Below are 12786 nucleotides of genomic sequence, written 5' to 3'. Positions count from 1 at the left end.
TAGTCTCCTCCATCTAGATGGGGTTATATAAGTATTCCTTTTATAGTTACTCATTTAATTATGCAATTTTTGGTTTTGTCTTTTCCATGCGTGTGTTATATTTTGATTGGAAAAATCAGAAAAATGAAAAGATGTTTACATTTCCTACTTAGTCAAGGAAATGAAATTTTATATCACAGCGAAATACATCCATACTCTGACATTGATCAAGTGTATTTTCTTAAACTCACACAAACTCTTTACAGGGGACACTCTCGGCGATTGATTACACGGCCACTGGATTTGCCTTTTGTGGAGCCTATTCTGGGGGAACGGAGGGCGGGGAACTATGAAGTGGAGAGTCTAGGCCGTTTGCCTCTCACTGCTTCTTCATGTTCAAACTTATCATCTTCGTAACTTGCTTTTCCAAGACATACTGCTATTCCCCTCCTTGTGAATGTTTATTAATAAATGCTGAGGTTTGACTAGAAATAAAGTCAGATGCATGTGTAGTATTATCTGTAGAGAGGGGTATAAGTGTGAAGTTGACTCTCTGCTCTCATTCATTCATCCAATATTAACCAGCCTGTGCTTTTGGTCCATCAGTCTGATGAGTGCCTGAGGGTGTGGACCAAACTAGACACTATTCCTCATTTAGAAGAGCTTAGAGTCTGGCAAAAACAAAACAAACAAAAAGCAAAGATAGACTGAATTTTTAAACCATGTGTGAAGGTGGCCAGAATCTGAATGTGGGCGCATGCCCAGCAGAGTGATCTGCATTCGTGGTGGGTTGGACATCGATATCTAGTTGACCGCATAGAGGCATAAAGCACAGGTCTCCTCCTGTAGTGTGAGTCGTTCATCATGCCTGGAGTGTGGGATAAGTAGGGGATAATTGCAGAATATTACATATTTAGATTAGATGTTGTCAATAATTTGAACTTATTTTTCTTATGTAAACGTGGACTATCAAAACTTAAGACTGTTCTCCCGTCGTCATTGACCTGTCTGTCCATTGTATGTACTTCCGTATTTACACACACACTGGGTAGTGGGCCAGGTTGAATTCCCCCTGACCTACTTTCCCTCGTTCTTACAGCCCCAGAATAGCACAGGTTCACGCTCGCCGCAGATGATCAATACATGTCTGCTAAACTGTTGAATTACATTATTTTTAAAAAGCAGGTGAGTAGGAGATTCTGTCGTTCTCTTTACAACCTAACTATAACAAGTTGCTCTGTCATCTCACCTTTCAGTGGGCTTTTTCCCAGTGAATTAGTGACCCACACAAATAAATCTGCCTGGCCTCTGTTTTATAGCATATTAATTTAAGGAGAGATCTATATATGGTGCCCATAGGAGTTTGTATTGATTGCAACTCCATCCATCAAATATTATGATAACAAATTGAGTTATGATTGAGCTGCACCCACCATGGTCATTCATTCATCGCTGTTCATTCACCCAACAGTCACGGGGCGTCTGTCTTGAGCCGCCAACTTAAATGACCAAAGCATTAACCAGAAGGAGGTGGCAGATGTCCAGACCACTGTACTGTGGCCACACTTCAAGGGACATCTTTTATTAGACCCAAAGCTTAAAGAGGAACAGGAAACCCACAAACACAAAATATTTATACTTCCTGTTTCCCAGGCCTCCTGGTGCCGAGCTGAGGAAAGATGCACATGACCACACAGCCGAGGCTCCGTGGGGCATTCCTCGAGGCCAGTCCTGCTTGCGCCCTTTCCTGAAAGGCTCAGACATGGAGGGCATGGACTTCACCAGCACCCACAAGCCCTCTGCCTCCTCCTTATAATTGAAGTGCTGAGCGGTTATGCCAGTGAATCTAGGCGGTACATGGCATCAAACTGCCCAGAAATATTCGGACTGCCCTTCCCCTCCAGGCTGCACGGGCATCTCGGCGTCTGCGTGCTTTCTGCAAAGGCCCTGGTGCCCCACCTGGGACAAGGAGTCTCCTGACCTTTCCTGCTCCATTTCTCCCTTCCATTTCTTCACATTGTTTTACATTTGTTATTTATTGAGAGAGAGAGAGAGAGAGAGAGAGAGAGAGAGAGAGGAGGGTGAGGGAAAGAATGGGAGAGAGAGAGAAACATCAACTGGTTGTTCCGCCTACTTATGCAGCCGTTGGTTGGCTGGTGTGTGCCCTGACAGGAGATCAAACCTGAAACCTTGGAGTTTGGAAATGACCCTCTAACCATCCGAGCTGCTGGGCCGGGCCTCACCTCGTTCGTATCTTACGGAAGGAATAACCCTCTGGGAATTTAAAGTGCAAATGTGGGCCCAGGGCATCAACGCAGGCTCCCTAAGCGCCGACAGGGCCTTGTGCACAGAAAGGAAACACCGTTCCTGCTCCTGAGGAGGAGAGTGGGGCGGGGTGTCTGGGGCAAGAGGACAGGAGCTGAGAGGCCACGCTGAGATCTCTTCCTAAAAGTCACTGTCTGGTGGGCTCAGAGGTGTGCGTGGGTTTCTGATGTGGTTCAGCTTTGCAGTTTGGTGAACAGACATGGCCTGCAGGAGAGACCAATTATGGACATTTGAGACTGAAGATTCAGGAGAAATTGTGAAGGAACTTCCATCTTTCACAGGCCGCTGAAGCTCTAGTATAATTACACTATGGCCATTGGGTTGAGCAAGAGAAGTACCTAAAGCTGTTCATTGAATTTTAGTTTAACAAGTACTTACTAAGGAAATGGTAATGAATAAAATAGACTGGGTTCCTTCCCTAATGAGACTTAATGAATGGTCAAGGAGACAAAAAGAAAAAGCAGCAAATACATAGATTATTACAAATTGATAGGAAGCATGGAAAACAGCCTTGGGTGTGGAAAATAAATAGCATTATAGTTGGATGAAATTGACATTTCTTGAAGGTATGCCATGTTCCAGGACTATTCTGAACATTTAAAAAATATATTCCCGTTGATTTCAGAGAGGAAGGGAGAGGGAGGGAGAGGTAGAAACAACAGTGATGAGAGAGAATCATTGATCAGCTGCCTCCTGCACACCCCCAACTGAGGATCGAACCTGAAATCCCTGGCATGTGCCCTGACCAGACATCGGACTGTCACCTCCTGGTTCATAGATTGATACTCAAGCCCTGAGCCACACTGGCCAGGTTCTGCTGAACGTATAAATGTTTATCCTCCCGACAGACCGCAGACACGGTCCCCTGTGGTAATCCCATTGGCAGTGAGTTACTCTGCCTCCACCTCCAGGCCGTCCTGTGTGGAAGACCTCGGTCTCCGAGTAGGGATGCTTTCTAAGGTCTCGGTAAATAAGAGAGGAAAGTTATCGTATGGGAGTCAGGCCTCAGTGGGCCTGTTGAGCTCCTCATAATTCCCATAATTCCTTTCTGACCCCTGAAATGGAATCCCTGCTCCTGCCCCTCTGCCCAGCCCCTCTCCAGAGCTGCAGTAAGCAATCACTGTAGCCTGAGGATGCTGCCCATTGGTCGCTGCACAGCCCTAAGCCCCGCCCTCCCGCTGAAGCCAAGCTCAGTAGGACCAGGTTTAAGCTCAGCCAGGCTTGTTCCTTCCCCCCTTCCTCTCCTCCTTTCCTTTCTTTCCGCTTTTAAAGCACATCCTAATGGAATTTCAACTCAAATCCCTTGAGTGTATTAAAGATGATATTTAAAGGGAAAAGAGTTAAGTAAAGAAAATGACTGAGGAAAATAATCAGAAATGCATAAACATGCCCACTGCTTTACTTACAAACTTAATATAAAATGAACACATCCAGTAATTGGGAATGGCTGCATGAGTTACATGACAATTGTGTACTGGAAACATTCAAAAGAGATTTCTAAAGATTGGTTAAGGTCACAAGAAAATTTACATAAGTGAAAAACGAAGAGCATAAAACTATGTGTAAAAGGTGTTAATAATTTGAGCTATGTCAAACTATTAAACATTAGAAGGACCCGCTCAAACATTTAGACTCCTTATCTCTGGAAAGCAGAACATGGAATTAAAAAATCATTTTAGAATAAACATGTTTTAATTTTAAATTAGATCAACACCAGTAAATAAACTTTATTTATGAGGAAAATTATTATGCCATCTAAAACAGTAAAGATGTTTTTAATTTGAAATAGACAAGGCGGCTTAATTTATTTAACATTGTTTTTCAAACTTAAGAAGCAAAATGCAGAGTAATGACTTGGGTTACTACCCTGAGGCCCTTGCTCTGGGTTCTCATCGAAGACAGTCTGGATTACTTTTTGGTGAGGTGCATGGCACCCCAAGGGTCAGGACACTGATATTCCCCTTTGCACCCCTATTGCCTAATATTGAGACCATCGCATCCTACATAATAATAGGCTAACGTGCAAGTTGTCTCCTCGACCAGGAGTTCCACCTGGAGTTTGACCAGGGGGTGGGGCTGGCTGGCCAACCGCCCTCGGCCCCTCCCCCTGGCCGGCCCTGCCCCCAATCTCCCACCCCTATTGGTGTGGTCGACTGGACCCCAACTGCACATGAATTTGTGCACCAGGCCTCTAGTATTTAATAAATGCATAGAGTCAGGGATGAGGTTAATTTTTCTTTTGAATTCTTTCTTAAACAACTAACAGAGTCCATTGTGCAGAGAAATACTCAGGAAGGATGTGCTGGGTTACTTTGCATGTAGGCTTGGCATCAGATAAATGCAACAGGAAATGCCACCCAACCGGTGATATTTACCCAGAAAATTAAAATCCGCATCAAAGGCAGGAGTGCCCTGGAGTCTGCTCGCGGCTTTGGTGGGGGTTGTAGAGTAAGCCACAAAGCTTTTGTACTCAGAAAAGAGCATTTGGACTCTTCCTCCCTCGAGGGAGTTTCTCATTGAAACTGGAGTTCAGAGTTAAGGCTCAGTGTATCCATCTACCTATCCATGTGTCTATCCACTTTTTCCCTAAGATGCAAAGGCTATAGACTGCCTACCTCTGCCCACCCCTCCCCATCCTCATGTTGAACATGAACTGCCCTGGTCTTCGGAGTGGAGCCTTGGCTCATGGTTAGGTCAGGAGGGGGTCTTCAGAAATGCCAGTAGGGTGAGCGCTCTCATAAAAGAGACCGGGAAGTTTCCTGGCCTCTCCCTCGCTGTGCGGAAAGCCAGCCTCTGTGAGGAAGCTGCCGCCCAGACACCGCACCTCAGGCCTTGCCAGCCCGCAGAGCCGTGGGACACATTTTCACTGAGCTGCCTGGGCCACGGAGTTTGGCTAAAGCAGCCCAGTCAGGTTAAGACAGGTGCCAAGGCACCTCTCCATTTTTATTCACAAGCAGGTGGTGGGAGAACCGGTTCCTAAGAGAGAGAATGTTAATTCAATAAAGAAAAATAAAGTAATTCTGCGTAGCCCTAAACACATGGCTTGGTGGCGGTACACCTGGGCAGAAACCAATGGAGGGTTTAAGGGTGCCTCTGTGCCCAGTCTGTTTCATAACCCCAGGCAGCTGCCGGAGCCTCTTCCCTCCCCCCCTTCTCCCCCTCCCCCTGGCACAGCCACCGGCCTGGTCCAAGCCAAACTCCATCGGAGCTCAGGGCACACAAATCAGGGTTCTCGCTCTCTTTCCTACTGCCGAGACAACTACCTTTCCTGACCCCGCACCTTTTCCTGACCTCATGTCTATTTACTATTTTCCCTGCAGGATTCAACTTAGCTATGTCTCCCCTGACCTCTGCAGACAGAAGAGAAGTCAGACTGCTCACCCCTTGCCCTCATCCCACCGTTAACCGGCAGACTTTTTCACTAAAAAGGAGAATCCTCTTGCGAGGACATAACCGCACAAACAGGAGCGGCATTTGCCTGGTTCTCCTGCAGGCCTGTGCTTATCACAGGCCCGCCACACACTGGAAACTCTAAAGTATTACTTTCGAGTAAATGAGTGAATCATGAATCAATTACATTTACAGTCAAGGGAACGGATATGCAGAGAGCTAAGGCACTTGTTCAAAGTCCCACTTGGAAGATACGAGAGGGCACGCTTGAACTCTCTCTGCTGACTTACGTTCTAGAGTGTTATCTCTTCCCCGTGGCTTCTCAGGAGGAAGGAGGGGAAAGAACATGGTGGGGGGAGTAGAACATGTATGAAGATTTCAGAAAAGTGAGTGAAGTTTGAAAGCATGTAGGTCAGAGAACATCCTCAATCTTAAAACTCCCAAGTTTAATTTTCTCCAATTCTTGAGCCAGGCTTCCCAAAAGTAATTATCACATCATTTGTTGATTTCTTTCCCAAGTGAATGTTTGCCAAACACTCCCCATCAAAGATTTCATATGCATTAAATATTTATGCCCAAGCTGTTACATAGAAAACTGGAGTATATACTTTGCTTTTTGAATTAATTTATTTCTAATGCTTTAATGCAATGTAATTAGCCGAATTGCTCTTAGAATATAATCATTTGCCTATTTGAATAAGCTAATCCTGGCTTTGTGGAAATGTGACTGGTTTATAATCATCTCGGCGCCTGCACTGTTCTATTTGGCTACAAGATTATGATCAAGCCTAGTGGCCTCTTACACGGGGACCCATTAAACATGGCTTTAGGCAGTCGCCCTTAAAAACATGCCTTGTTTCTCTGTTTATGTCAGTCGGAAGTGAAAGTGAGAGGTGCTAAAGGAAATCCCTTCGCTCAGCTCATGCCCCGTCTCCCATGAGGCCCTGTGACCAAACATCAGCTCACAGACCAAGAGCCAGAGGCGCGGTGTGGCCTTGCTCAAGGTGATTGCCATCACCAGCCTCGGATCCCTCCTGTTGGAAATGACTTCATTAGATGAGGAAGCCTGTAAAGACTTCCCAGGTTCATTCTGCACATTTTGTGGTTTTTAAAAATATATATATCTTTATTGATTTAAGAGAGGAAGGGAGAGGGGGAGAGAGAGAGAAACATCAATGCCCTGACCGGGAAGCAAACCGTGACCTCCTGCTCAGCCACTGAGCCACACCGGCTAGGCTGAGCTCTCCATGGCTGTGCATCCGGCTTCCTGCCCTGGAAGGTCCATCCAGAGTCATTCAAAGCGGGGAGAGCTGGGCTGCGCTGATGGTCCTCCTGCGGGCAGGAGGTGGGAGCTGGGGGAGGCCCGCGCTGGCCTGCTCCAGCTCCTTTCCTGCCACGTCCCTCTCCCTCTTTGCCCTCCAGCCCCAGGCCCTGGCGCTGCTTCTCAGGGACAGGCCTGTGCTCTGGAGAAGCTGGTCGACTGGAGGCAGTGACCCGCCCAGGGTCCCTTCCTCCTTCCCTGTGACTCCCCAGGACTCTCAGGCGGAAGGGGATCCATCCGCAGAAAGACTCCCACTTGCTGGGCCTTTCTGCCCTCCCCTTCCCTCCCTTCCCCTCCATCCTCCTTTTCTCCCCTCCCCTCCCTTTCCCTTCTCTTCCCTCTCCTCCCCTTCTCCTCTCTCCCTCTCCAGCCTGAGAAAAGGCTGGCCATGACAAATGGGAGAGTGTGTTGCCTGGAGAGCTTGGCTTCTCTGGCATCGCCTCCCTGCCACCTCCCCCCATGCCCTTCTAGGGCATTCCACGTTCCTGGGCGCAGACCCTGTGGGTGCCTTGCCTGCCCTTGCAGGCAGGATCTGCAGCATGTTTTGGTACGTGATTAAACAGGACCCTAACTCCCTCTCCCTCAGTAAACGCGGGCAGGCGCCTCACCCCCTGGGCTCTCAGCCGGCATCACAGTTCTGGAAAAAGAGCAGGAGCTCAGTGTTGTTATTTGCTTAGATTCCGAAACACAACCTCCACTGATTCCTCTTCAGCTCTGCTTAGCACCTTTTCCTGCCTGCGCCCGGCTATTCCAGGAGGCGGCCCAGCCCGCCCAGCCGTCCCCGGCCTAAGCCACGAGCCTGATCCCTTCCACTTACCCGCGTTCATGCAGCGGACTCCGTGATGCACGCCCAATCATTCCTTGTCCACTTAGTGAGATTTCATAAGCCATGAATTTTATTTCCATAGAAAATACAACAGTGGGCTTCCATCTACAGACAAGAAGTGTGTTTTTCGCAGAAATATTTTTTAGAAAAAGGGAATATTGCACTGTAAATCTGCCACATAAAAGTGATTTCCTGGTTCTGTCTTAACTCGGATGCATCTGAACAAGAAATATTATCTTTCTTGCGTGTATGGTGTTCCCTAACTGTCCTGTGTGTATGGTTAATGAATATCTTTAATGACAGAGCTGGGGAAGGGATGACAAATGGGGGCGGAGAAGGCTGGATAAAGACACTGATGCATACAGACGCCGAGAAATCCACGGGAAATTGGAGGACACAGCTTAGCTTCGGGTCTTCCATGGCTAGGAAGGTGAACTATTGGCCTCAGCACCCTGTAACCAGTGATCTTGCTCTTCCAAGGTGGGGCAGCCCTGGGGCGGGAGGTGGTGTCTGACACCATTCACTCCCAAGGAGTGGCATATTATGACATAAGGACATACTCATACTGTGGGAACTAGAACTTGAATGTTGCCACCTAACTAAATCCTTCTGCCATTCCCATTCCACACCCAGGTGTGGCCTTCCTCCAGTGGTACCAAGCCCGTGTGCTACAGAGGAATGGGTTTTCTGGAAAAAAGCAACAAACCATTTCAAAGCAATGGACTTAGACTTTAGCTTTAATTTAGAACATGCTTTTCCTATGTTTCACGCGTAATCTCTTTATAGTCTGCAGTGTTCATTTGGATATCATACCTCTATTATCCTTCCATGCCCAGCACCAGTATATCAGATGAAGAGTAAAAGAAGCCCATAGATATAGTCACCCCAGTTTACATCGCCATCATCCTCAACACACGCAGTGACCCCCTCCAACTTCCGAACTATAATTTAGAACATTTCACGATGGAATACATGGACCTCATTTTTTTTTTCAACAACGAACTTTTAAAGCCCTCTCGGCTCCCTCCCTATCATTGCTCTTCCCCAGGCCACAGGCCTAAGCCAGGCAAACTCCTGCCTTTTCCTGAGGTCGCATGCTTCTCCCTCCCCTAGGCTCTCGTCACTCCGTGGCACCGTCCCCTGCGTGCATCTAGGGTTAGCTCCTTCCTGTGGGAGGGGGTTCCATGCACCCTCCTTCCACCCGATGCTGCGATGTAGTCCTATAAACCCCACGGGCCATCTAAGCTACATGCACTTCAGTGTTCTAGTAATACCTCCTAAAATCTATGTTCCTCCAGGCAGACGTCACTCCTTATTCAACCTTCTTTCCCATATATTCTTGTTTTTGAAAATATGTTTTTACTGATTTCAGTGAGGAAGGGAGAGGGAGAGAGAGAGAGAAACATCAATGATAAGAGAGAATCATTGATCGACTGCCTCCTGCATGCCCCCTACTGGGGTTAGAGCTGGAAACCTGGGCTTGTGCCCTGATGGGGAATCAACCACGACCTCCTGGTGAATGGGTCGACATTCAACCACTGAGCTACACCAGGTTGGCTTTCCCATATATTCTTACATAATGAACCCTAAGTACAATTCAATTAAATTTCTCTTCTAATTTACTTAGTGAAAGAACTTGTTCATGGTGGGTTATTCAGCAGTGAGACCAAGTTAGAGAAACACCATGCTCTCCAAGGTGACCGACAGTCTAAACTAGCATCCATCCCCCTTCAGCTTATTAGCAAAATTACTGTGACTTGCTTAACAAAAGCTATAAGTCTTAACGACATGACCTCCAGCTTCCTTAGTGGGAGTAGACTTCTTCAATTGTGAATAAAATTGAAGGGACATAAAACACGCCCGCTGCCCACACTTCAACCTTGGAAGGAGTTTGAAATGAGAATCTCACTAGTAAGACCAGTCCGACTCAGCCTGGGGTCTGTCCGTAACAGCAGCCTGCTACGACAGTCACGTCTTTCTCCAGGATAATTCCAAATAAAGGACAGCAGGTTTGCTGCGGGAACCGTAGTGTGAGGAGGGCTAAAGGCATGTGAGGGACAGTGAGGCACAAAGGAAGGAGGCACCCATTGGTGACGACAAGTGACATCATGTCACTCTTGAAGTCCAGGTGCTCAACCAATAGTCCCCATAGCCTTCCAGGGCCATGGTGGTATCGGTTAGTATAGGCCAACCAGCAGTAACAAGTAAGTCCAAACTCCGATGCTTAAGGAATAAGGAGTCAGTATGGTTCCCACTGAACAGTCCAGGGAAGGACTCCTCCTCTTCCATCCCTGGGGCGGAGCCCACAGGTGCGCTGCCATCTTCACCAGCTGGTGCCTCAGCTCCCCATGCCTGAGCACTGCAGGTAGCCGCCCGGAAGCTGATTCCTCCAGCAGCTGCCTGCAAGAGCACCAGGAGAGTTTAGTCGTTGGTGGTGGTATTCATTCATTCATTCATTCATTCTGGACCAGGCCTGAAAATGGCACAAACTGTGACCCTCACATGTGACTGGAGAGGGCTGAGTCGCATGGCTGCCCCTGCGAAGGAGCCTGGAAAATGTAAGAGGAGCTCCGCGCCCGAGGACAACAAAGGGAGGTGTTAGCAGGGAGCTGGCAGCTTCTGCCCACACTCAGGCTCGCTGTTGAAGTTGCAGAGACGTTTGGGACAGGGACCCGGAAGTCCAGCACGCACTGTCCTGCCTCCCACGCCCCTCCTTTCATGCAGCCATAACTTACGCCTGCACTTCAGCCACTCGGCCCTTTTCAAAGCCAGTTCCAAAGATGACAGAAGAGTGACCCAGGTCAGGCACATGAAATACCTAGTTCAAGGAAAGCCATCACCGCTAATGACTTTCTACAAACGAAGAAGTGATAAAATTAGGGTACTGGATCTCAGAATGGACTTGGCCATCATAGTTTGTCACGGGTAGTTGGGAAGTATCTTGTCTCGTCGTTTATTTGTAATGGAAGCTTTTAATCATGGAATGAAGCCTGGATAATCACAGGAGCAGGAGGGAGTCACTGGGTATGGCCTGAGACCTGTGTGTGCCTGGCAAGTCGGGGCTGAGAGCAGGACCTCTCCAGAACCGTGGTCCGGGCGGTGGTGTGAGCTGCGCAGAATGTAAAGGGTCCTTCCTCCTTCCTTCATTCCCACTCGCGGCGGCGCCGGCTCATCACGGTTTACACCTCTAGCTCAGAGGTCCAGTGTTTCTGAGGACGCTCTCTTTGTAATTAGGCTTGTGTTTGGGTCATTATTCTGGTTCATATTTATTGTTCCCACCCCTTCTCAAGGGATCACACACCATGAGCGTGTGTGTTCCCAAGCACCGTGCCTGATGCACAGTAGACACTCCATGTACATATGCTGTGTGGGTTACTACATTGTGGTTTTGAAAATTGTGTGTGTGTGTGTGTGTGTGTGTGTGTGTGTGTGAGAGAGAGAGAGAGAGAGAGAGAGAGAGAGATTTTGAGAGCAGGATGCATGAAATTATTAACGATGGTTATAAGTAGTAAGATATTGAGTATTTTTCAGGTAGCTATTCATATATTTTCCTAAACTGTGTAATAAGGAGAAAGTTTAAGTAAGTGAAACAAATTATTTCCGAAGAACCAGTTTTCAGAATCCATTTTCTGAACCTCTCCTTTCTGCCTTTTCATTTTCTTTAAAAAAGATAAATTCCTTGGCCTTCTTCTGTTACTTCTGCACAAAGTAATACTACGTTGAGGGCTGCAGAGATCGGCATCCCAATGACACTCAAGGGAGAGCATTGGATTCGAAGCTAGTTAACTAGTTACGTGTTACTTGCACTGACTAATTGCTTGAAATCAGTTATCTGATTGAAAGAAAAATCAATGATTTCTTTGAAAGAGTCATAAGGGGATATAGTAGCAAGCTTTTTTCTGCATAAATTGCTGGTTTTTTTTAAGAGTTATGTGTTTAAAAATCAAATAAATAAATAGGGAGTTTAATCCTTTTAACCCAAAATGATATTGATGATATTTATGCATGCACACTTCAGATGAGAAAAACTTTTTCTCCCAGTGTAGTTTATCCTCTTTGAAATCGTTTTAGAACAACAAAGTAGACTTTGCTTTCCTTGTGTTTCTCCGGGTATCCGATTAGCTGGGGATTGCATCATAAACAGGAGGCACAGCCGGGACAGTAGCCCAGGTCTTTCAGCTGCTCGCCTCGGCCAGCCCCTCTTCCGTGTCTCTCATCTTATGATCTAGAGAGCGTTTCCCCCGGAAGTCTGGACCACCTGCTATAGGCTGTTCTGGAGACACCAGGCAGGGAGACATGCCACTGCCCCAATAAACAGCTGTGTTACGTGGAGGGTCTTAGGAAGGATTCACACCACCCTGAGTGGTACTAAGCCGACTGTACTGTGGAGGAAGCTAGCTCCTCGACAGCCCACATAGTTTCACCAAATTCACACAGATAATGAATGGAGAATCGGGATTCACACGTGTGTTCTGCACTTTCAGCAGAATCACGGGGGATTAATCAACTCACCCAGCACGGGAGTTCGAAGGGATGGGCCGATCCCAAGTCTAGGACCTATGGCTCTCAGCGCGTGTGTCTCAGCTCAGCAGACGCCTTTGAGCAAACGCTTACTCAGCCCCGCCCCCCGCCCCCCCAGCCACGCCATCACTTTGTGAAGCAGAGCTGGTCGCTCAGGCCCATTGAAGATGGACGTGTCCTCAGAAGGACCCCAGGGGCCAGTAGGAAAGTGGTGGGTCTTCAGTCTCATCAATGAATTGAGTGCTCACTAGACGGCCATCAAAAACTCTCAGACCAAAACGGAATGGCGACCAACACAGGCTGGGAGGACAGGGAAGAATACAGACGAGAGCATGCCTGGGTCAAAAAGAAAAGGGAAATTCTCGGTATAAAACGGGAGGAGTCTTTCTCATTCTCATTGCCTTCATGATTATCTGAGCTGTTT

Source organism: Myotis davidii, unplaced genomic scaffold, assembly GCF_000327345.1.
Source record: "Myotis davidii unplaced genomic scaffold, ASM32734v1 scaffold30, whole genome shotgun sequence".
Taxonomy (NCBI): Eukaryota; Metazoa; Chordata; class Mammalia; order Chiroptera; family Vespertilionidae; genus Myotis; species Myotis davidii.
The sequence above is the reverse complement of the archived record's forward strand: the minus strand, read 5'-3'. Positions refer to the sequence as shown.